General features: G+C 36.3%; 1 long non-coding RNA gene across 3 annotated transcripts; it reads right to left on the bottom strand.

Moving 5' to 3' along the window:
* Positions 1 to 1,733: 1,733 nt before the first annotated feature.
* On the bottom strand, positions 1,734 to 26,408 carry LOC113948837. Of its 3 annotated transcripts, XR_003528248.1 has the most exons (5): positions 26,237 to 26,408; positions 23,543 to 23,639; positions 22,202 to 22,316; positions 9,643 to 9,686; positions 1,734 to 1,773 (listed from the first exon to the last, which is right to left on the bottom strand). It is a non-coding gene; the product is annotated as an uncharacterized LOC113948837 (long non-coding RNA). The 3 variants fall into 3 exon arrangements; XR_003528249.1 differs by lacking the exon at positions 9,643 to 9,686; XR_003528247.1 differs by lacking the exons at positions 1,734 to 1,773; positions 9,643 to 9,686 and adding an exon at positions 11,671 to 12,045.
* Between the last annotated feature and the right edge of the window lie 443 nt (positions 26,409 to 26,851).

Genomic DNA, 26,851 nt, shown 5'->3' with positions numbered 1-26,851 from the left:
GTCTCTGTGTTTTTAGAGAAATATGCACAGAACAGCAAGGGGAAAGCTTATCAATTTCAGCAAATTCAAGGAACTCCACTGAATTCAGTAGGGTTGTTTTTCACTCTAACTGGTAACACATTTTAGTTCATATTCTTCTACAGCATCAAAAATCTGAAAATCAGTAGTCACGTTATACATAGGACTATTTCCTGCACAAGGTTTAAATTGTATTTTTCAGTATACTTGTATCCATGAGTTTGGAATCTATTACTTTTATCATCTGGAATGTACAGCCAATATTTTGCATTTTCAGTCTGGAAAACAATTTAATAGGGGCCAGCAGGATAATTTTATATTCTATCAGTTTATTGTATCTAACTACTAATGATATGTAGCATCTATCACATATTGCATGTCTTCTGCCATCATAGAAATCAATTCATCCCCTGATTTCCTTTTATTAACCAAGAATATCTTTCCAACTGGTCTTTAATTAAATATTTCATTAAGGATCATTAAGGAATTATAAAAATTCTTCACAGTTCTCACTGTTAATCATAAGCACTTCATTCACAAGGGACTACCAATCTGAAATTTGCCTTCCGGTTTTACTACAAACGTTTTTTAGAATAGTATTGAAAAAATTACCCAAAATACCCAACAAAAGCTCCTTCATTTTGAAAAGAGAATTTTCCAATTAAATTGACATAAAATATAAAATAACCAAGAATTTTCTTAGAATGTTTAAATAAAGTGATCGAAAAATGAATATCAGGATTTTTCCATTCTTCTTCATTTGAGCTAAAATAAAGGCAGCTCAAAATCATAGAATATTCCCTCTCTTTAAACAAGGTAGTGAGACAGTGTTGGGTAGATGCACAGTAGTAATGGATTATGTAGATGTTTCTCTCCTGGGTCACTGTTATGAATCTGATCCAAGACAGCAATGACGAAATGTCAGTGTCATTTTATGGCTTTTAGCATGAAATCCTGACCCTACAAGGTCAATGGCAAAACATCAGTAGTGCCAGGATTTTCACCTTTTGAATCTCTAGGGTGCAAAAAGAATTAAAGTCTGACTCAGCATGCATTGACTTTAATGGGAGTTATACTAAGTTCAAGGTGCAGATTTTTAAAAGTCCTTAGATGCTGCTTTGCTCATGCTTTAATAATAGCTGGATCCTTCATGATTCAAACACTTAAAACCATAGCATTAAAACTATAAACTTTTAGCCTTAAAGTTAAATGTTCTGATGACAGACATTCTCTTGCTCCACTGTCTGGATTACTCTGCTTCACTAGGCTGAGCACCGGATAAGGGCTTCTTTCACCACATTCATTCACTTCTCTTGCTTCTTTCTCTGAAAGCAAAATGCTTGTCCCAGAAGACACAGGGTTCAAAACCTCTTGGATCACCACCTTTGTGGCCCCCAAGAAATCTGGCATAGGTTGTGGCTTCTGCTCTGCATTCTGTCTAATCAACTTACAGTCCATTCCCACAATGCTCACTGCTACAAAATGTGAGGTGTCTGTAGCAGAGGAATAGCAAGACTTTGTGTCAAAATGACTAAATTAACAAAGCAGGAGAAGTCACTGAACATGCCTTCTGGAGGGATTAATTCAAACAAAATCCTTATCAATTCCCTGAAAACAGTCAGAAGTGGCTTATTTTATTTAATTTTCTTTGATAGTGCTACAGTTTAGTGCTACAGTGGTTGTTTTGTAGGAAGGACATAACAAGCCATTTTAAACCCAAGTCCTGCCATTTTGCCTGCTTGAACAGATTTAAATCTGAAATGGAAATAAGAACAGAATCCAAATGAGCTGTCAAATTCTAAGTGTTTATTCTAGATGGAAACAAATTTCCAATTTTAAATTATTTGTTCATGCCCCCTCAAAATTCTAAGCTACACAAATACAAAAATTATGTTTTGCTGTAACATATGCTTTCCAGACATATTTCACTTGTACAAATGCACAATTCAGGCATGTGTTCCTAAAAGTATTTAGCTATGCTGAAAACCACTCAGGAATTAAACTGGATAAAAGCATGCTGAAGAAGTTGTTGGAGGTTTAATTACCTTTTCTCTTTTTCCTCTTTAGTGGGAGTTCTGAATTCTGGAGGAGTAAAACTCCAGTCTCTACTGTATTGAAATGATATTTTTTTAGCACTCCAATCATTGTCTCTACTTGACTAAGACATTTCTGTGCTAAAGCAGGTGCATTTACTTTTCAAGTATTATTTTACTAATCAATTGAAAAATTACCTCCATGAATGACAGAAGTGCAGACCTTTGGAGTATTTCATTAAAAGGAGCAAACATTAATTACAAATCCAGCCCAACCTTTGCAGACATAAATTATGGGACGGATCTATTTTCTCCATGCTTAATTGCAAGCAGTGACTAGCTCTTTAAATTATTATCTCCAAGGCATGAATGAAATTAGAATGGATTTGATGATATTCTCAAGGCTTATTTGTATCTAAATAACTTGGCCATGCACTATCTGGAGATATAAGAAAAATTAGGTGAAACACCTTTGAGCCTTTAAACTGTGGCTGGCTTACCATGAACAAATTAGGAATTGCAAAATGGAATTAGAACCTTAAAGTCTTTACAGACAAGGGAGGTCTAGTTACAGGTTTAACAATAGGATAGATAATATTGTCCAAGTATTTTTCTTCTAATCTAAATTCTAAAAATTTTAGGTTTTTGTAATTTTCTGAAGCTTTCACATTTCAGGCAGAATTTTCCAGGCGGTATCTTTCCTGAAAGGTAATATTTCCATTCCAAGCAAAATACCTGTTTTTCTAGTGAAATAAAACACTCTTCCTACAGAATTAAGAAGGTTGAAAATTTTGATTTTTTTAATAGCCACAGTGCTGACATGATTGTGATAATACCAAAATCTGGCAGGGAAATAAATGAGTAAAGTGCCCTTAGTTGGTCCATTGAAAACTGATTTTGAATTAGGCATGTTTGTTGACACAAATTAGAATTTCAAAGACATTCAACAATGGCCAAATTTTCAAGTCATCTTTTCTCCTGATGAATACATCCTTTTACAGCATATTATCTACTTGCTATTTTGACTTTTTTAAATACTGAGAATGAGCAAAATTTTTTCTTTGTTTCCATTAGCATAGTCCAAAAACTCAAATGAACAGTTAGGCCATTTTTCAAACTACTTTTTGTGAGTCCTTTAAGTCAGAAACATAGAAAATAAATTTCCCAAATTTCAAAATGTGCTTTACTAAATCTCTTTCTCTACTGACCTCTACTTTACCTATATCAGTTTTATAACTCCATCTGTTTTCTAAGGGAGAAATATTGAATAGTTACTATTGATGACTGAATTACTTAAATTATTATCATATAGTAAAATGCCCTTTCAATTTCTAAATAAATTTTTGTTTCAAGATGATAAAGAGAAGGAGCAGAATAAAATTAAAAATTGAACATACATAAAGCTTAAATGAAAACAAAACTATTTGAAAAATCTCAGCATGAGTCAAAATTGACCTTGAAATTTCTTAGTACCTAAGAAATGGAGAACCTCAAGTCCTTCTCTGCTTAAAATAACTTAAAAATTCATTCCCACAGGAAATAAATAGCATTATATATATGCAGAGAACAGAAGGTGCAGTTTATTATCATAACAAGTGACAGACAGAGAATGCAAGGGTTATTTTTTAATACAGTAATTAAGACAGAAATGAATATTTTTGTAAAATGTATCTAAAGATTTAGATTTTGCACTGGAAACAGAAAGCCTTCTCCTATAAGAACCACATTCTTTATATACCACACAGGGTGTGAACAAATGAGTCCCACAAGGCTCCATGGGGACTGCCTGACTCATGGTTTTACCACCCTTCTACCCCAGAAGTTAATAATTTGACATGGCATACTTTAAAAACCAAATAAATAAAATAGATAATGGCTTGCTTGGAGTTCAATTTATTTGTGTCATGATACAGTAAATACCAAGCTGAGTTCTCACAGTATTAATCATTAACCTGGGAAAGGGCATTAGCTTAAAATGCATTCCTTCAACTATTCACGTTTCATGAATACATTGGTAAATATTTTAACAGAAATTTCAAATATGCTGAAGACATAAACAAGTTCAAGTCCCCCCAAAAGCCAAACTCCTTTCACCTTTTAACTTTTGGATAGAAAGTTACCATCCATCTGTTGCCAGAACAGCTTCTGAAAGCAGAAAAACAGAAGCTCTGCAGAGTTGGATTGTTCGAGGTACAGAGGAAGCCCAGGTCATGCAAGACACCATGCAAAGAACAGGGCAGGGTACCTACAAGAGGAAAATTCTTCTGATATGCTACTGATATTTTTTGAAATTTTCTAAAGTGACAGACTTCTCATGCCCATAGCAAAATGTTTCTGATACTCAGTTGAAGACTGTAACAGCGTTAGAAGGTGTCGTGGAAAAAAATATATTCTGCTGAAACATTAGAAATTGGCTCAAAAAATCTGAAAATACCTGGGTCCAGCACAGAGAAGACTTCATGGGCTTTCATAGCTTGCTTAGGAGAGGGAAGGAAGAGTGAGAAAACCTATTTGCTTGGATTTTGGAAGTATTTATGTTCCCTTTCTTCTCCATGGTATTTCACCTCAATTTAAAAGTGAGGAGTTAAAGATTGATCTGCAGCTTGGGAAAAGCATTCAAGCAGAGGACCAGTGGGGACAGAGTGAACCCTTTAACCATATTGCTTGAGAAAGGCAGTGCTTGGCAATATATTTCTGGGAATGATAATATCATAGGTAACCTATTTGCTCTGGAATCTAAACCAGAGCATCACATTTAAACCACCTGCATCTAAAATGAAGGCAAATACATTAAGAGGATCTCTCCACTTACACAGGAGTGGAATGTATGATTTTAAGAGATCTGGGCAAATTCCTCAGACTTAATAATATACCAGTCTATTCATGGAATATTGTGTCCTTTATATTTCTTTAGAAAGAAAAACATCACTAACAATTATTGGCTTTAACACCTTGCAGCTTATATATACTTTCTCACATAAGGAAGAAACACCTTAAGCACAGTGTGAATCTAACATGAATATAATTTATAAAATGTAGAAATGTTGAAGCAGAGAAAATAGGAAATTAGTTAAATGGGAGTTTTAAAAATGAAGATACTTTCTTCATCAAGGGTTATGGAAAGCATATGACTGTGATCGAGTACATACCTTTAATCAACAGCTACTTTTTTTCCCCTCAGAATACAGAATTGCAGACAGAACTTGGCTTCAAGCTGCAAAAATTGTGAATAGAAATATTGAGAAATCATGATTTTTATCTAAATATTAAACACTATTAAACAGGCCTATTAATGCCTGTTTTATGGTCAAAATGTAGGCAATTGCTTAGTCAGACATTTATATGCACCAAAACAACATGCATTAATTACAGTCAAAAAGAGTGCGAGCAAAGACTGCTCTGAGTCAGATCCCAAGTCACAGCACTTGCAGTACAGCTGCTCTGGCCCACGGGTGTCACAGCCTTTCTGTCATGGGCTACAGCATCTCCCAGGGGGGCTGTGCCACACTGAGGGGTGCCAGGCACAGAGACCCCGTGTGGGAGGACAACACAGGCACCAATAAGCCGTTCAAGTGCAGCTCCTGCATCAGAACAACAGCATGAGTCCAACTGGCTGCAGGACCCAGGAACATTTTTTCCAGACTGGTGCAAACACAGACTACACCCCAAGTTCATAGATGGACAAGATTCCAGGGCACATCAGTGCACCTGCAGCTTGGTTTCAGTGCATACAAGCAAGTTCACACGCCTGGACACAGAGCACTGTCTCCTGTGACCACCAAGGGGACTGAGATGAGGAGTGATCTGCTGGGTAACTCCACCTTTTGTCTGCAGGAAAGATGAACTAGTATGGACCACCAAGGCCAGCACAAACCCCAGTGTCACCCATGCTGCATGGGAACAGAGAGCTGCCCAGAGCCTCCATGTGCTCCCTAGGGAGGGGCACGAGGTCCCACTGTGAGCTGGGCTGGGGTTTCAGCACTGGGCTCACAGGAAGGCTGCTCACCCCCATCACTGCCCATCTACACAGAGTTACAGACACACAAAGCTGTAACTTCACAGGGTGTGAATGTGTATCATACTGGGGACCACAAAACACAGTGGTATAATGGCAAGTTATGGCATAGCTCTCACTCTGCACTATTCTCCTCTTTCTCCTTCTCCGTCCAGCAAATTACAAAATAATGAGTAAGAGCAGCATCGTACCAGCTCCATCCAAATGAAAGTGTATGGAACAGGGAAAAGAATCTGTTTAGGGATTCTGAAGTGAGTTGACTCCTTGCTGTGCCACCAGTTCACCTTGTCATATTCTAACCTGGTTTGTTCTTGAGAATAAATATTCTTGAAATCTGACATGGGGGAACAAATTATATTAACTATTTAAATACACCACCTGTAAACTGTGAACTACCTTGTGGTACGTTGTGTGATCACTGTGGATTGAACTCTTGAAGGATAAAGACGCAGAACTGTTCAACTAATAGTTCTTTCTCTGTCCTTCTCTGACAGAAGAATATGTATAACAATTTATTTCAGCCAAAACAAGCAATTCCAGGTGAATTTATGTCCATAATGGGAGATTTGCCATGACAAACAAGAAGGGGATATAGCTACATGATTTGGTACATTCTAGTTAAAAGTGAAATACCTTAAATCAAAAGTTTCAGTAGGCTTAAATGTTCCTGCTAACCCCTCTATTAAATCTTCATAACAGTGTGACAAGCTAGAATTCGTTATCTTCTAGTTTATTAAAAAGAGAGTGACCACTAGGAAAAATAATATTGGGAAATAAAATTTACCTTGGATTAGTTTCATGTAAACATAAAAAACCAGCTTCTCAGAACCCACATGAAAAACATAACGTAGTTAATATTAAATACCATGATTATGCAACCTATTACTTTTACAGTTTGTGCTCCTGTGTCCTTGATTTCATCCCTGTTTTGCTTATGATTAATGAATTACTCACCTTCAGTACTCTCTCATTTATTTCATACCTCATTATGAATTTGGAAAGGTCAATTTGTTATCTGAAAACAGCAAAACATGCATGGAAGTTAAACAGTGTTCAAAAACGCAAAGGACATTTTTATAAATAAATTGTTATCTTATATCACTTTTTAAGTTTGCATTTTTAACTGCTTTTGATATAATTTTGAAGAGTCTACATAAATTTTTCCCATAGAATACCAGACAGAGTTTCTCCATGTGTTTTATATGAACATCAGGAGTGTCAGTGCACAGGCACAAACACACAAATCCTAGAATGACACCTTCTGTACTTCACTGTCTATTTTAGCTTGTCAAGATTTTATGCCATAATTTTCCATGGCTTCTCATTTGTTTTGCTTGGAATTATTTTACCAGGGTTTATACTTTATAATGTTATGTGATTATACTGCTAGCATTCAGGTAGGGACAAAATCAAGGCAAGAAAAATTGAGGGAAGTTTTGTGTATATTAAGTTCAGAATTGCTGAAGTAAACCCCACTAAATTATTTATACTGAAAACAAAGCTTCATATCAACAGTTCACAGTATTACTTTTTTTTGTTACTGCCATATCCTTTTTCAGTTTTGATAATTATTTTCATCTACGGAATTTAGTAGTTGCACAATACTTTCTTGAGCAGAAAAAAAATTGGCTTATGTGACATCAGTGCTAAGTCCCATTCTGTGGAGCACTCAAAGGCACAAACTGAAGAGTCCATCTTTTCTCTCAGTATTCTGGAGGTAAATTCTGAAATCATTTGGGCATCACTGTCAGAAAATGACAGTTACTAATACATCTGTGATACACCTGATAGCTGGGGGAGTGGATTATGGTATCTAGAAAAGCTTAGGGTAACTGCATTTAACAGTCACTATTATAGCTGGGAAGTTGCCCTGGGGAATTTGGTATTGGCACAGAAATCTTTTGGACAGAGGGCACTTAATGCCACTCACAGCACTCACCTCTATAGCTGTGCAATGCCAGAGTCTGTGCTGCCTGCAGAGCAATGGCCTGTGAGGCTGTTTATGGACTGGGCTACACTCCGGGCTGCACCCAAATGCCCAGGCTAACTTTAAACTGGACACTTAGGTGATTTCTGGCACTGCAGCTGGAGCTGCACGTACTTCAGTGTGGGCTAATGCAGTCCCTCCAGGAGATTGTGGAGTCTTCTCTTTTCTCATCACTTTGGCAATCCTGTCCACACAAACAAGAGGAGCTTAAAGTCCTGCAACACAGACTTTACTGTTTACAGGCATTGCCTCTAAAGCCCCGGGGACAGCTGCACCCAACTCCTTCTGCAGAAGATAATCTGTGTTATGCCTTACCTTTTTCAGTTTCTGGCTCACAATGTGTAAGCAGCAGCACCTGCACCTACTATTTTTGCCCTGCTTTATTTGCAGCTGAATTATGGCTGTGTGGTTTGTTCAGGTGAGGTTTATTCAGCCTGGATGCTGAGGCTACATTTGACTGAGAGTAGACCAGAATCCATGGACACTATGAACAGACATGTGAAAGTCAAGCCTAACCAACTGCACACTTCTTCACTCTGTGCAACATGCATAGCTACTTATAGTGCCAAGTTCAGTAGCTTAAATATTGTGTCATCATTAAAATAATATCACTGAGTATGGTTATTAACTGCAGGTTGACCTTCAGCTTTGGCTTTGCTAACATTGTAGATTTATGTTTCCCCCCAGCTCCTTCAAAACTCTTTGTACAGTAGATTATTAAACTATAACTAAACAGGTTCATATATGCTTGGAAAAATTCCAAATCTATGATCTTTTCTTTGATTTTCATAAGCATGTTCATTAGAGGCCTTTACTCTTCCTTCAATTCCAGTGAAAATTCTACAAGAATAATTTTTTTAAATTACATCCCACCCATGATACAGTCTAAGATATGTGAACAGGTTGTCCTTCAAATTAATAAAATCAAATACCCATCCCAATACTCTACCCTTATTTCTGCCAAGATCTGTATTAGTTTTCACTCTGAATAAAGATAACATCTGTACAGATGGCAAGTGTAGGAGGTAATAATAAATGGTAAATTTGGCATGAGTTATGAAGTATGTGCAAAAAAAAAAAAAGAAAATGGAAAACTCCCCCCCGAAAATTTCCTGAAACAATAATAAAAATGGAGTTTGTGATTGTGTAGAAACCAGAGAAAACTACACAAAGCAGGTAGAATATATTATTACAATGTTTGAGTATTACCTACAGTATAGAATGATCAAAACAAAAACATATATGCTGTAGAAGAACTGAATTGTGTACTGATGGATTCACCTCTAAGGATTTAATCTCTAGTATATGGCTCCCCATATAAGCAATGAAAGCATTTAGTCTCCTTGCCTTACCAGAATGAGAGTCTACTTCTCAAGGCAAATGCTTAAGAGATAACTGAAATCAGTCTGAAACTTAGCAGGTGTTACTTCTGTTACTTGAAGTGCAACTATTTCAAAACATCATTTATTCTTTTTTATTCTAAAAAGTCCAAGACATATCTTCAGTAACTATCCAGTCTTCATTTTGACTCAAAATGACCCATTACTCCATTTCATTTACATTGCAGACCACTATTTATTGACACTTACCAGGGTATCAGGGCAGCCCAAGTAGAACATTCATGATACAGACTCTGAGAACACAACAGTGAAAATATCATGAACATCATAACAGCAAGAAATTATAGAAGGCCAGATTCTGCCCTAAAGCTCTATGAGGCAAATTCACCAGCAGTGTGACTTCACGTCCAAGCCTAAAATCTGAATGTGTAAATTACACCTTTGGCACTCTCAGCGAACAGACACCTGCAAACTGTGGGGCTTTAACCTCCTGTTCAGATGATTGCCTTCGCTTTCACTGCTTTCTGAAGACTGACTTACAACAAGAGAGGATGTAGAGTGAAAAAAGGTCTTGGGGGAAGGCGAAGTACTTGCATGTTTAGCACATTTTATAGACGGGTCTGGAAATAGGATGTGGATGTTGCAAGAGGTAATGAGGTGACTGGTAGCAAAGAACTCTGAGCTGGAGCAAATGGGAAGGTAAAACAGAATCGAAATAGTGAACCATCTGCTTTCTAATGAAAACAGCTCTACTTGTCAGCAACATCCAGAAAAAATGATTTCTTAGTTGGAGTGTATAACCAAGAGAAGTAGCTTTTTTGCTATATGAGGTAATACACTCAAATGATGTATGACTTAGAAAATAGTGTGGGTTAATGATCTTCAGCTGGATCAGGGAGTAAAACAAAGTAATTTCATAATACAGAACATGATGGATTAAATCATGTTAATACTGGGTATATACATTAAAGAAAATGATCTTTCTGGCATACTAAATGGCAAAATAAAAAGCACTTTTAGTAAGCTATATGATTAATTAGTCTGCCCTTTTATTTATGTACCATGATAAAGTAAAATGTACTTTTCTGGTTACCTCCCAGGCAATTATTCTAAAAGTTATATTGAATACACCAGCTTCATTGTATTGCACCAGTCCATCAGGAACTGCAAGTAGGTCCCTGTCTTTGTTTTAAGTCAGTGGTTTTCTTTATTCTCTCCCTTTCCTGTCCTCCTTTCTAGAGGTTATTGCGTTTTTGTGTTGTATGTTTTTTAACTCACAGAAACAGGAGATTTGACATGATATATTGATATATTTTAAATATGTAAACACTGATTTGTCTTAGTATTGTTAATTACAGAGAATGCAAAAAATTGCAGTGAGTGAAAAGTTATAGCTCACATGTAATTCAGGCAAATATTTAAATATGAGAATGTAAATGCTCCAGAGTTCATTCAGATTCTGAGCTGTTTCATTTCCTGCCTTCACAATTTAGCTGTGTATCTTGCAAATTTCCACCAAAGGTTCAATCACATCCAAAATCTTTTAGAAAGAAGCTGGAAATGCATTTTCAAAGGAGATTTCAAATTAAAGTCTCAAATTTCAGAAAAAAAATGTTACCTACAGAGGTAGGAATATTATTTTTGAGAGCTGTTTGTCTTCCAATCTCATTATACATACTTGTCAGAAATTATGCCATTGATGTAATACATAGACGTTTCCTCTAGTACCAAATTGACATGGAAGGAAGAAAAAGCATTATTAGCACTGAGTTGACTTCTTTCTTAAAATCTTACAAGCCTGTAGAAACTGATAAAATGCAGGAGTTAATGAAAAGACCATTTCAATTATTTATTTTTTAAAAAAGTATTTAGCAATGTAGGTATAGGTGTAGGTTCTGTATTTTCCTAGGGATTCACTTAGTTCTTCTTCAGACTCGATTGCCTTAGATGGATGTACTAAACAACACAGAAAATCTGAAAGACCAGACTTGGACACTTTTCTAATGTTAAATTCAGAATTCAGGTGGGAAGTGCTTTTGACACAGTAAAACATGTTTTCGTAAGGGGCCCATGACTTACATGGGCTTATTCTGTTCTGCTGTTCCACACACTTGCACAGAAAAGTGAATCCTGATTCTTAAAGCCTCAGGCTAAAGGAAGTGACTTTTAAAAAAGAACCAGTTAAGAACTACCCATTTTTTTTTTTTTTTTTTTTTTTTGGTACACTAGTGCCAGAGATTTGTCTACTACAAAAAGTGTTTGGAATCTCTGCATGAAATCCTCACAATGTTCTAATTCTGGATTATCTCACACAGAGTCCACCTGCGGATGCAGAGTCAGTATTTGCTGACTAATCTTTTGTTTGCAACATCACTAATGCTTCTTTTGACTCTGGGGTTTTTGCTTTCTCCACTGCAATGTGAAATCACAGTCAACATAAATCCACATATTTTCAATATTTATTCCACCTGTGCATTTGTGTGCCAGCAAAATAACTGCTCTATCATCAGGCTCTACAAAGGCACTTTGGTATTTCAGTGGCTGTGAGTGCAGAGAAGGTGTTCTTTCCTCCTCCCATGCTGTCCTGTGTTACATTCTCATCACCTTTCCAGGTGTACTGTGCAGTTTCCAGGCTTCTCAGATTTCTGTTCCCTGTAGAAAAAAGCACATGAATTTTCCTCTTGTCAAAAGCACCTTATATAATCCTTTTTTATGATCAACACTCCCAAAAATTATCCTTTTCCAAATGTTCTTCCTTATTCTAAGGAGGATCATAAAGGCATTAACCAGGAAGACTTTTGCATGCTACTCAGCAGTATCACATCTGTACTACTTTTTTTAAGGGAGCAAATCTGATAAATAGTTGCTTTATTTCATCAATTTATTCTTATATAGCCTGTAGCTGTTAATGATTGTTTATGTATTTATAAGCAGCTTATCAGCCTAGAAATACTGGATGGATTCTGCCTAGAAATTCCAAATAGATACTGAAGTTCATAAATAGAAAAAACCTGGACACCTATTCACAACTAGTAAATAAGCTTTAAAGTGGATTTTTTTTAAGGCATGTGAATTATTAGTTCTCAATTAGACTGTTGTGAGAATATAGAAAATGGGTGACATGTATCACAGAGAATGTGTATAAGCACAGCTTCTTCAAAGTGTTGACCTAAAATAACATTAAATTGTTGCAACACTTTAAATTTTGTAGGATATAACACCGTATAGAAGTGTGACTTAAAAATTAGCGTTTGCAAGTGTCATTGATGCAGGTGAGGGGTTTTAGCAAGCAGCCGGTTTTAAACCTAAAATTACATTAATTTATTTGCTGCAATAAAATTAGGTAGATTAGTTATTGTTCAAACTGTTTTGCTACACAAAAGAAGGGCTTTTATATTACTAAAAAACCCCAAAAATCTTAGAAAAATGAGCAAAGGTTAGTGCTCCTGTACTCCACTACTGTTGGCAAGACTCAACCAGAAATGCAAGATATGTATAAAGAGTAATTTTGTCTCATTAAATGACAACACTAGTGGTTCCTCTTCATCTCCTTAATTCATTTCTTATAGTTTTTCTTGTCACATCCACTTGTTTTATGGCTTACTAACTTGCAAGTTATGGTCGTAATTTATGGTCAAAATTGAGTGGTAGCAAATCACAGAATATTTTCATTGATTACCCTAAATTGTCTAATCTCCTGTATGTTTTTAGGACTTGATTGGGTGGTATTTACTGATTGCCTTCATCTAATTTAAAAATCAATCAATAGCAACAATGAGAGGTGGTGGATAAATCGAGTCTAATGCAGCATAACTGCAGCAAATATCCATCAAAGGCTCATTCTCAATCAAATTTGTGGGAAGTTTTAATACATAAACCAAAATGTCTAAAAGCCTTACTTTCAGAGCACATCATTTTAAAATTGTACTCTGCATCTTATTGCTCTTATGCTGTCTATTTAGGGCAGTTTTCCACTGCTAAAATGAACATATTTCACTACAATAAAACTGTAGCGAACAAGAAAAAAAATATCATCAGCTTTGGTTTAAAGGCACTTTGTTCCATCTTCCTCAATATCATCTGTATATAATAATGGAAATTAACATAACATCAGCTTTTCATATAAACTGTGTGCATTTTCTCCGAGATAAACATTCTAATAAGTGTCTTGATGGGAAATGTTCTTTTTTTTACATTGAGAAATCAATTCATTAACGTCGTTCCTTACATTATTCTTTTTTAAAAGCATCTTTAGTTCCCCAAGTTTTGGATGGCAAATATGAAAGAAGCTGTCTGGAAGACAGTATTCTAATTTCTTGACACTATCAGGGCAAAGACACCTCATGCAGCAAAAAAGAACAGAGAGTAAATGCAAACCTTCTTTTGTTTTCCAAGGGATGGCAGTACAAACATAAAATGCTTTCTTTCTAATTTGTCACAAGCAAAATTTGTTTCTTTTTTAAGTAGGTATGGACCTCCAGTTTACATTAACTCAAGGTAAGTTTTCTACAGGCAAACAAAGGTAAACAGTTACATACATTGAGGTCAGAAGGATGCTGTCATTTACAGCTGGATGAGGAGCTAGTTCAATAGTCTGGAAAAACAGGTTAAAACTGGCCTCTGTTCTTGAAAGAATCTTACCTATACTCAAAAACAGGTACTTAATGTCAGAATTTGCTCAGTAAATATTCTGTCTAGATAGCTAAGGAGATTCAGTTTTTATTTCTTGACAACATTGGACATATGATATTAGACTTGTTAGGCAATAGGAGCTTCTGTCTTGTGACTCCAGGTGTAATACAAAACCAATGAAGGAGAGAGACTTGGAGGTCTGGGGATTTTCTGCAATTTTGCAGTTATTTGATTTTGAGTCAAGGGTGCTTATTAATAGATCAACATTCTTTTTTACTGTATTTAAATTCAAGCATATAAGACAATAAGTATATCCAGAGAACAAACTGTGAAGATAGGACGTAAGAACTAAAAGACATCTATTAAGCAGAACTTTCAAGAAAGCACATATCCTTTTCCTAGATATTAAAAAAGATAAGGGTTGTCGATTAACCAGAACCAAAATGTTGAAGTTGCACACATCAAAGCCTGGGAATTCTTTGCTCTGTGTTAACTTTACAGCTGACCACTCTCTGAGACAAATATCACCACCTGTGATTCTTAATTTTTGCACAATCCAGATGAAAAGACAGAGAGAACCTGTATCATCAGGATATCACAGTCATATTTTCTTTCCAGTGTTGAACATGTCTCATATTTGTAAGAATTGTTCTTACTAATGGTATTTTCATTCCCCTTTACAATTTTGATTTTGGCTGAGATTAGGAAAATGGAACAGTGCTGAGATATTAAAGCAGGGACTCTGAAGTTTGCTACGCTCTCTAACCAAAAGAAGGAAGGGTAAGGCACTTATAAAGTGCTGTTCTTTCTTCAGAAAATAATGTCCAAAACCTTTGAACAGTTCTGAATTCACTCAGATTAAAAAAAAATATCCATGTTTTGGTCTGTATCTAAAGAAAGTAAAAGTTACATGGCTACAATCCACCACCACTACAAACCTAACTGTAGATATGTACCAGATTGGGCAAACAGCACAACGCTGGAAAATAATAATTCTGTTCTAATCAATTGTAAAATATCCTTTGTTGCTAAACACTCGTGAAAAATCACCGGCCAGCCCAAGCAACAGATCACAGCACACGTTACAAATATAAAAGACAACCACCAAAGAGAACCCTACCAGCAGCCCACGCTTTATTAAAATTCTGACATTCTGAGATATCTTCTTGCCAAGGGCCCTCTTACAATGACATCTGTACACTTGTCATTACACTGCAGTTCACATTACTTACATAAACATGCCACAGGGAAACCATGACTGATATAATTTTTATAAGATTGAAAGGTAGCCATTGTGATCATTAAAACAAACCTGAGAGAGCCTTCCTGATGATGGAACAGATTCAGTTACTTCTTCCTTCTTTGTGGGTCATTAGTTAAAAAGGGGAAGGTGGGGGAGGAGGGAGGGAAGGCCATATACTGCAGGTGTTTTATCCTTTGTGAGGAGACTGCACTGAGACAAATGATTCTAGCTGGCATTTTGTACACACCGGAGATTGCTTATCGATCCAGATCAGAATATTCAGGCTGGCCCCGGGGAAAAGGCAGAGTATTTTCTGAGGGAGTTAATAACCTGGCAGCTGAGCTGTCTTGTCCAATTCACTGAACCTAGGGCTCTAATCAGGCCAGAGTTTTTATTTTGAGAAATCTTGCCATATGTGTCTGCTAGCTGCCTTCCACTCTATTGGACCAGTGACAGTGATTGAAATGACAGCCTATAGATAGAGCCTAATCAAATTGTTTATTATCAGCCTAAATCAATATGTATAGATTGTTGAAACATCACTGTCATGCCATGAAAAAGTCATACATGCTGTAGGTGTAATTCTAAAATGCATTTTTCCGTCCTAAATTATGCCTGAATTTAACAGAGTAAAAGAAATTAGACATGTATGAGACAGTGAAAAATATACAGGTTTACACACTTCAATAAAATAACATTAAGGATTAATGTTAAAATGCCATGTTGTGCATTGCTTAAATATGTTATCGTGCTCTCATACAGAAGAGAGGCAGCAGAGCTGTGGGAAAGGAAAAAGGAATTGAAAAAAAAAAGTTGTTTCACCTTTTGTATAGAAAGGAAAAAATCTCGCAGAGGTCTGTGTAAGCACGTTTTGCAGCACAGATCAAATTCCAACACACCTAAAAAGCAAGTTTTGAGGCATCCAGACTACAGAGATGAAACATACAGTAATGTGAATGAATTCCTTTGGTACTACACAAATATTCCTTCCAAGAGACTACCAAAGAGCTTGGACCATGAAGTCTAATGATTTCGTAGGAGTTGATTTCATAAAGCCCTGTTTCCTGAAGATGCTTGGATACTTTTTTGCACAGTATTTTTGCATTATATGGAAAGATTACAAAGTATTTAATAATATATCATGAATTAGATTCAACAGGTTTAATTAGCATCTCAAGCAGAATTATTCAAACACTAAAAAATGAGAAGAAGAGCTATTCCTGAGGGCACAGCACTGGATAGAAATCTCTCAGATTTGGGAGAGGACCAGTAATCTTTCTGGCCCAATGGAGCTCACCTGAGTGTATGGATGTGAAATTCTTCTCTGGTGTAATTGACCTGTAATGGATAATCTCTGGAGCATTTATGGCCCAACAAGAGTCAACTGTGTAGTTCATAACTTTTGAAGTAGGTCTACTGGCAGAATTTTGCACTACAGAATGTGTCCCATGGAATAATTTATTGCCTTACTCCTCAAAAGAGAAATTTCAAAACTACTTTAAAGTACTCTGGCAAGGCAACAGGCTGTAACCGTAGAGTAAAATATGTTTTTCCCTGAAGAATGGTGTAAAGTAATCTTTGGTTAATTAATCTTTGCCATGCAATACACTCTTGTTTGAATATCATTTATACTGCGTAATTACTGGGTTGAGTCAAACACATAACAACTTTTAGCATTACAACATACATGTCAATAAAAATAATATTATGTTGTAGGTTGTACTGATTTAGAGAGGTATTTTTTTCCTTGGATAAATGTACTTTTACTGTGAGCATGGAAAGCTCTCCAAACAGCAATTATCTTTGGCTGAATGAATCTAGGAATTTTCCTATTAAATTCAAAATAAGAATTTTTTTCATTGCCATTTTAAGAAATAAAGGTACTTATTCAGCAAAAAATGTTAGCATATAAGTCTCTCTAAGTACATGCTTAAGTCCCTCCTGAGTCAGGAAAGAGGTTAAGCAGATGCATATCCTTAAGTTCTAAATGACTTCTGTGGGACTTTCCCTTGTCTTAAATTTTGAATGTACTTGAAGCATACTAATGGCTAAGCACAGACTATGAATACAGGTGGCTCAGTTTGGCCCTCAGCTGGCACAAAAACAAAATTTAACATTACTTTTAAAGTGTTTTGACTAAAATCCAGCAAAGTACTTAAGCCTACACACAGTGCTGATTTAACTGTCTCAGTTTATAGTTACACTGGTGCAATTTCCTAGCATGGATACAGTTCTGCTAGTATTTGTCTTGGCATAACTTAGCAAGACACTTTTACAGAACTGAATGCCACTGAAAGTCAAGAAGGCTGGGGCAAACCTGCAAGAGAGAAAGCCAAACCTGAGTAAACTGAAAATGCAAAACTGAAATGGCATAAGAAGCAAAAAATTTGACTATTGAAGTGTTCATCTTCAAAACCTTCAAGAGATCATTGGTGGCATTTCTCAGAACACTTTTGCCAATGTGTCTATTCATATGTGAATTCATTTCACGAGTAGTAGCTCCTTCCAGAAGGTGTGGATGAAATGCCTGGATTATACCTCATATAATGTAAGACCCATTGAGCTGAATATGGTCTAATTGGTGGGTTGAAGTATAGAAACCTGTTTTAGGTTCTGTATGGCATGTAGTGAAATCCCTATTACAGTCTTCTGATTCTGCTGAGAATACATTATTTTTTTAATTGCTATTTTCCTTTTTGTTAAAACTTAATGCAGCCAAACCACTCAAGATAAAAGAAAGCATTTTTTCTTTTTTCCTTTCCAAAGGATCTTCAAGGAAGAGTTTGACCACAAAAAAGGCTGATAAAAATGAGAGAAGAATAATGACCTTTTTATGTATTATTTACAATGCACAATAGTGGTCAAAGTGACACCATTATTCAGCTTTCCAGTACTTGTGAATTGGTTATGGATATCACATACCAATGGGAAATATACCTAATAACCTAGTTCTACTTTGGGAAAGGACTGTTTCTAAGACTCTCCCGTAAAACTAATAAAATTTTTATTTATGCCCCGCTTGGTGCTTCAGATGGTCCATTTCCCTAGATCCATTCATTTTCTTTTTTGGTTGTTTCTGTTATGGGCTGATTTGCTTTGGCTTTGCACTAAATAGGATGTAAAACTAAGTGCTCCTGATACAATTTCTATGGGTTTATTTGTTGCTTTTTGTCCACCTTGCTTTGTATAGACAGCAGATGTATTAAGCGAAGATGCACAGCATACTAAATTCTTATCTCATTCCAAGAACATAGTGCTTCCAAATTAAATTGTTCAAGATGCAAGAAATGGCACTATTAAAGTCACCAGTAGAAACCTTAACCTGTCCCCTTCCTCACAAACATTCCAACTGGTGCCATTTTTCATTAAATGCATCAATATCTATCAGCATATGGACGCACCAAATGACCAAACATTAACCCTAAATACTTGTTCTCTAACTCTATTTGAAACTACAAAAAAGAAAAATCTATTTAGTATTTTCAGTGATTTCTATTACACCTTAAGTAATTGCCATAATTTTGTCTACAATATAATACTGCCAAAATTAAGAATAGAAGTTTAGCCTCTAGCAATGCACTATCAGTTTTCATGGATACCATAAAGAATTTATCAGCTTCTCTTTTTGTCACATGAACCATACAGGCAGTGACTCTAAGATTAAGGGGATTTCTCCACTACCAAGAAATTAAGCCCCATGTTGAACTATTCCTGTTTTTTTTCAGTTGCATTGGGATGTTGCTAACTAAATCCAGTAACATCACAGCACAACCTTACTTGGGCTCAGGCTCGGAAACTTTGCAACCTGAACATCAAAACTAAAATAATTACTATTCAAATAAGAAGGGAAAATACAGTATGATATACACTCATGCCCCACAAAACCTCTACACATCGTACTGTTTCACTTTGGATGCACAAATAGTTGATGCACTGTACAAAAGCAAACATGGTTTGCCTTCCAAACTGGGCTTCAAACCTCATTACATTTAATAGTTCCGTACCAAAATGCCAAGTACTTCAACAAAAATTCTGGCCAGATTTACATACTTAAAAAAAAATACCGAAACAGAAAAACACAGAAAAGTGTAACATTACAAAGTTCTAAATTCAAACTACACTTCAGCAGCATAAAGGTGGGTTAATCAAGAACTGTGTTGGTGAACTTCTAGAAGAAAGGGACTCATTCCAACAGTGCCTGTCATGCTGCAAGGCATAGTTGTAGCGCCTTGTCTTCATCAACTGGAAAATAATGTGCTGTGCTGTTTGCAGATAGTGCTGGCAACCATTCTTCTGCATATCCTGCATTCCCACTCCATGTGGAGTTATGTACAGCAAAGATTACATGTGATCCCCCAGGCAGTCCATATATACTTGTGGACAGCTAATTCTATTCTGTTTAAACACAAGATACAGTGGTAGTGACCACGCTGATTTAAGGTAGATGTATAGAAGTGTACATCAGTCCTAAATATCTCTTTATTTTGTACTAGAGGAGGTGGTTACAAGAAAGAAAGAAATAAAGAGAGAAAAAGAGAGACTTCTGAAATACTTAGTGAAGCTTACCTTGATGCACACTAAGGAGAAATCCAGGGATTTTGTCTGCACAGAGAAAATTGTCTAAATTGGCTGGAAAAACTCATTGACCCAGTCAGATTGTGTGAAGCTTGTGATCAAATACAGCCCCAGGCTCTCCTGCCTTATGCACTTGTGCATCTTGTTCAGAACACAAAGCTCAATGAAAAAAACCACTATTTTACTGTGATAAACACTACAATAGAATGGTGTTTGCACAGGCATGTGTGAGTTGCTCTTCTTTATGTAGCTTGGAAACATTACATTCAAGGGTTTTTAGGTGTAAATTTACAGACACCACATGCAAAGAATTTTAAGGTTTCATTGTTCAATTATTTTAAGTAGAACAATGAGAACATCAATGCGACAACAATACAAATTAATCAAACAACAAAAAGTAAAGCAATTAAAGCTAAGCAGTGAGACTGATGAATTCACAGGTCCTTCTGCAATGCATATGCAAGAGCCTGAGTAATTAGGTGTAACTGTAGAAAGATTGTTAAATGTCTTTTAGTGTATATCTGTGAAATCTACTTCACTGAGAAAACAAGTACATTGTTCTGTGGCTCACTTTGGATAGCCACAAAAAATGAAGAAGGAAAGATGGTTCTGTAATTTAGAATATGGAATGGGAGATGGAAGTCTCTTGAATCTTTGACTTCCTATGTTGCTTCAGGCAGTGACTTAATTTCCCATCTGTAAAAAAGTTTGACAATTCTTCTGTGTGCCTACCTGGACTAGGAGGACATGTATATTAAGAATGTCCAAACAGAGCATAGAAATGAATAATAGTATCATTCCAAGGGTACAACACACCATACCACCAGTGTTCCATATAATCAAAGCTAGCACATACCTCAATCTCTGTCTCTACTATTGTAAATATCTGTGTTTGCAAAAATCCTGCATATGTTTCCTTGCCATTATTAGGCAGAAACTTGTATTTCTAGTCACTAGAAATTCTTGGATGGTCTCATCTGTGGAAGCCCAACTAAAGCTGCACTCAGTTCTGCAAAGTCCTGAGTATTGTCAGTCCTAATTGGCAGTGAGATGCTCAGAATTTCTGCAGTACCTCTGAATATAAGACAAAGGTTAAATTTAACCTTGTGAAGTTAGTCCTCCTCCAGACAGCGTTTCAGGTCCTCTAGTTCAGGCCTCCATTCTGAACTGCTTCCACAACCCTCTTCTTTCCTCCTTCTCTGTGTTGACTATAGCAAAGTCAGTATCACTAAGCATAAATTAGTCTTTCTGAATACTCCAAGCTCAATTCCAAAAGTTGACATCAAAATTCATCCTAGCACAACTTCCAAGATGGAGAGGAAACCAACATAACTGATCTAATGAAATTGTATTCCTTAAGTTACAATAGCTTACTTTCTTTTAAATCTAGATTCTGGTTAAGGTTTGGCAGCACATAAATTCTAAATTAGCCAAAATAATTACAAATAAATACATTATTAATCAGAGCATTACTCCCATGACTTAACAAGCCCATAGCATATCTCAGATCAGTAGTCTGTAACTACAGTATGTATTTGCCACTCTCTGGTAAGATCTAGGTAAAGTACCACCTAAGCAAGTTCAACTGTTTACCCCAAGGCAGCATTGCAGTTAGGAATGATCTTCATTGTAAGCCTAAGTCAATCCTCCTTTGGAGCAAACATTCCAAGTGATACACAGCAGATGCACAGCAGTGGAACATTGTGGTAACATAAAAGTGAGACAATATGATGAAGATTTTATATAGCTTCATTTTGCAAAGCCTTTCAGAGTACTATGTTTTCTTATCTTAAGGTGACAAAGACAAATCTATAGAGACTGATATATATAGTAGTTGAATCCTATTGAGCAATTTTTGATGGAATTCTTTGTAATAGACCTAGACAATGACAACAATGACATGAGATTAGCTCTAACACTGAGCATATAAGGAAAACTGTGTAATAATCTTATCCTGTGAATCCAAATAACGTTAAAAAATGAGAAAAAGTTACCTTATCTGCCTTGACAATACTGTAATAAATTATTCATCTGGCATAACAACAGAATGGAGTAAAAGATTCCAGATCATCAGTTTGAATCAAAACACTGATGAGGCAACCTATTCAAAATAAGCTAATTCTTTATGTCTCTGAAAATATTTAGTGGTCATCTTCCCTCAGGTTTTGTTTCCAGGCAATGACTGCAATTGTTTTCAGATAGAGATGGAGCTCTCTCTGTTCTCACCCTGACCTGATGCTTAAACCTTGGGTTTAAAAATATTTTGCTCAATAAAACACAGTGACCAAAGCTGCTTACTCTACCTAAAGCATTCAGTCTATCAAGGTTTTATAAAGAAAAGTTACATAAGATCCTTACCTTAATGCATGTGGATTTGACTGGAACTTTCTTGCAGACCCTCAAAGGTGTCATTGCGTGGATAGAAGATCAGTATTGAATTTATCGTCTCGTTACTCTCAAACAGCCAGTGAGCCTGTGAAATGGGGAGCACGCCACATAATTAGAAAATTATCCACTGCCAAACTTGCTATTATCCTATGCCTTTCCTAAGAGGAACAAAAGGTGTGCCATACTGACAGCACTTCACACAGGTAATACAAGAAGCTCTCAAGAGTTTTCAGCAGTCTTCAACTTAAATAAAAACACGGTATATAACACTATATAAAACACGGTAGCTAAAGCTAAGGCCTTTAAGGAGCACATAACCTATGTACTTAGTATACAGCACTGAAAGTGAAAGTCATAGTAGAACAGTTGTTTCTTAGGCTGAAGACTTTTCTCTTTAGGTTGAAGCCCAACTAGACTCGAATCCTGTAAACTAGGGCTTCAATCTTCATGGAAAGTTATATTTCTGTAACAAGCATATTAACACAAGAAGACTTTTACCTCCAGGCTCTCATTGTCAGATTACTCTTTATATTAGATTGTCACAGAAAAGACTTTTTTTACGAAGTCAAAGATCTGAAAGATATTATCAGCAGAAATGATAGTTAGTGACTGATGGGAACCCAGGATAAAGTCCACAGGATATCACTTAGGAAAAAAAGGCAGCGTTATTTTGTAAAAAAATCTTCAGTGTAAAAAGAGGGAAAAGAGGATTCTCCATGTGAAAACTAAACATTTCAAAGGATCTTTTTCTGCTTGAAATACTCAAGTAATTAATATTAAGTATGGCTTCTGCGCCTCTTTGAGGAGTTTCAGTCTTATACAGGTGCCAGTTCACGATACTGAGAAAGTCACTCTGATGACTTTGTCTTTCAGACAGCCAAGTCACCACAGCCCAAACACTCCGGAGTGCTGCTCCTGAGGGTGCAGTGCAGCACCCTGAGAACCCCTGGAGATAGGACTGAAAGGTGAATCCTTTTCCAGCCCTGGCCATAGTCCTGTCATAGCTCGTGAGGCAGTGCTGGGACTTATGCCAGATTTTCTGAAAATGGTATCAGAAAATTAAGGTATTGTTTCCATCTCAAAAACTGTTCAAGAATTAGACAGTGAAACTCATACTGGTGTCAATAATATTTTGCCTAAAAGTCAGGAAAATGTCTGATGAAAACATTGTAAAAGAACTGAAAATATGTCTCCTGGTGAGAAGGAAAAATCCTATTCCTAGTCAAGGACTACTTGTAGAAAACACATCACTGAGTTGTGCCTCAGCTAATGCTCTATGAACTGTGACAATCTTGTAGTAGATTCACCCACCTCTTCCCGAGTTGCATCACTAAGGAGGTAACTACAGATGATTGCACATGTTGTATCAGAGACTGCCAGCAAATTATTCAGTACACTTTCAACAGGCCTGTAATAACACAGAATCAAAATCTGAATGACTCAATAATAATTATTTGCTGTTAGATTCACCTTACCATCCTCTCTTTATTTACAGTTACATAAGTTTTACATCAATCAAGTAAATTAAAAACAGTAACCTGCTTTCTACTAGCAGTGTTAACACATTTCAGAAAGTACCTAAACCACATGAATTTTCTAATGTCATGGGAGTTAATGTAGTCTCTAATACAGTGCTTTCCTTTACACACCAGGCTATAATGGCTCAGCTGTAGAGCTTGAATTTGGAGTGAAGAATTTTGCTTTCCAACCCTTTTTATTGTCACTGTTGATGCCAAGCTGCTCAGCTTGGCAGGCCACATCCTACATCTGTGGGAACTGCATGTGATGTTCATATTCCATGCTTCCACTCTGGGAGCCACCAGGTTACACAGTCTAAGATATTTTCTTGATGCTTGGGTGCTGATAATAAAGTTCTGTTCTTGCATTTCTCTCCTGAGATGTGGGTTGAAATGCCTACTTACAAAGTGCCTGTGGCCCTGGTAAGCTTTCTACTGGAAGTCAAATTTTGCAAATCCCAAAATTTTTTGAATCTTTATCTTTTCTCATGTTTGCTAACCAAATAGGGAGAACTATCATGGAGCACATGTCCCATTTTACAATGAGAAAATTAATTTCATTCTGGTCTTAGAAATGCATAACTACTACAGGGGAGAATAACATCAAAAGTCACTGTGAACTCTATGATCATGAAAGGGAGATTAGGGTGAAAAAAAAAAAAAGTCTCAAAGTAGAAAAAAAGAAAGAAAAGAAAAAAATCCTTCCATCTATCATGAACACATTCAAGGGGAACAATAATGCACATTCTTAACCACACTTCAATGCAGATTTACTTTACTGTATATTCCATACACTCATTCACACCGTGCTTCTTAATAATAAACAAGTGAAAAGTAAAAAATGCAACTGCCAAAGGAAGTTTATTTATGTTCAAACTGTACTGGAGAAATTAGTCAAGGGCAATTCATGCATGTGAAAATATGATTTCTAACACTGCCAAGGTCGATAAGACCTTAGGGAGTAAATGCTAACCACATAAATCAAAGATGCCTAGAGGCAGTTTTGAAGATGAGCGGCAAGGCTTTAATAGTTTTAAAAAGCCTGTTAATAATCCAAATGAATAAGCAATGATACAAGAAGAACAAATATCATGTTTATGAAAGGAACAAACCACTGCTCGATGTATTTCTGTGGATTGTGTTGCCCGAACCCAGAATCATATGATTCTCTGCTACATTTCCAAAGTATGTATCTGATTATTTCTCAGACACGAAAAATGAATAAAGGTGCACGAGTCTAAATGAATCCGAGCTGCCAAGTTAGTTTGCTTGCAAAATATTTTAAGAAAAAGACAGCTTCAGTGACAAAAGTAATTTTATAAGAATATTTCCTCTTTTACCAAGATGTCTAAACAGAAATGCATTTTATCTGAAAATGCACACTCGCTAGTTTGTTAGTTGGTTTTTTAACCATTTTCCCTTGGTAGATGAACAAAAAGCAAACAACTTTCTTTTCCCTCTAAAATTGAAAACTGACAATTTTTCGTTTTAAGCCCAGACACTGAACTAAAGAGTACTTCTGGGACTTCTGACTAGCTGGGTCCAGACACTCCTATGGTTGCCACTGTAATATCTAAATGTCTCTTAAGTTTCAGGTTGCCTTTCCAAAACATTGGGTAAATTAGAGCATACTCATTTCCCACACAGCTCAGATATCTGGGATACACATCTAGTGTGATATCTGAAGACCTCTGAAATCAAAGTGATTTTTAAAACAATCTTTTAAAGGAACTCAGTTTTAGCTGTTAAAAATACCTTGAATTACGAACAGGATGAGTTTGTTTCTGAGTCAGACCCTTCAAAACCTTAAACAAAGATGAATTCATAACAGAGCTGACAAATAGAACTCACTGTGTATTTATTAATTTCTATTAATAATTAATAATAGGTTTTTTAATGTTCCTGTATTGTGCCATTATATCACATTTTAGAAAATACAATCCATGATAGCATCCTGGTTTTACTGCTAAAGATATTTAAACCATTATTTTTATGTTGCTTCTGTGAGGGTAAACTGTTAAGTTGCCACAATCCCTTTCAGGACAAACTTTTCACTGTCTCAAGTTCCTGTTAACAAATTCGTGACTATTACAACCTATTCCTTTTCTCTTCTTGGACATTGCTTTTTAATAGCTCTGCCATCTTGATATCAGGAAAAAAAAAGGTTGACTAGCTATGCAGATTCCTCTGATTAAGGGATAGGGTAATTAATCTGGCATATTCAAAACCTGAGCATGAGCAGGCAGTGAAGTCAGAATAGTGAGAAAATGAGAATGCTGTGGAGAGCAAACAAAAATAGATAGTTATGGACCAGTTGCATACAGAGAGATGTAACCTGAAGACATGCAGCCAATTAAAATTTGTTGGCAAAGGGTGCAGAAGGAAAAGAAGGAAGGCAAAGAGAGAAGCCATCAGCCAAACATGAAAAACTGCTGCGTTCTACTTCATGCAGGCAGAACTTGGTTAGATGGTTGTGGAGTGTGCATACCTGAGAAGCAGCAGGACAAATCTCATTGTTAATCTTGATATCAGAGACACTTGAGTTTCCGCATGAATCCTTCTTGCCTTTTTGGCCTTCCAATATTTCTGTGTTTTCATTCATTTCCTATGTTCCTTGGTCTCAGGGCCATTCTGAAGTCTGATTTTGGAGAATTTGATTCAAATTTCCAGAGGATGAAAGAATATTTGATTTCACATAAGCATAGTTTGATCAGCAAGGGTGACAGTGATCAAAAGCTAATTGCCATAGTTTCCTACTTTTTTTTTTTCCTACATAGATGTGCACTGATTCCTCTTTCTATAAGACAATGCACTGAACTTAATAAAGAAGAGGTTTTCACAGTCCTCTTGCTGTGGAGAGGGTAAGTGTTGGGTAAACTGCATGGAAAATATAGGTAGAAAACACAGTAAGAACTCATTACACTTACTACAGTCACTGATTATCCTGGCAAATACCTCACTGAGGAACATATGGAAAGCACAAAGTCACAAGAAATCTTGGGGGTCTTGAGACCCCATCTGTACACAGTTGTTCCCACACATAAAATTTCTACCTTCCTCCTTTCCTCGCTGCAGAGAAGGAAAAGAGGCTAAAACATGGGTC

This window comes from Corapipo altera, unplaced genomic scaffold (assembly GCF_003945725.1).
Source record: "Corapipo altera isolate COAL_440 unplaced genomic scaffold, ASM394572v1 62, whole genome shotgun sequence".
Classification (NCBI taxonomy): domain Eukaryota; kingdom Metazoa; phylum Chordata; class Aves; order Passeriformes; family Pipridae; genus Corapipo; species Corapipo altera.
The sequence above is the reverse complement of the archived record's forward strand: the minus strand, read 5'-3'. Positions and strand labels throughout refer to the sequence as shown.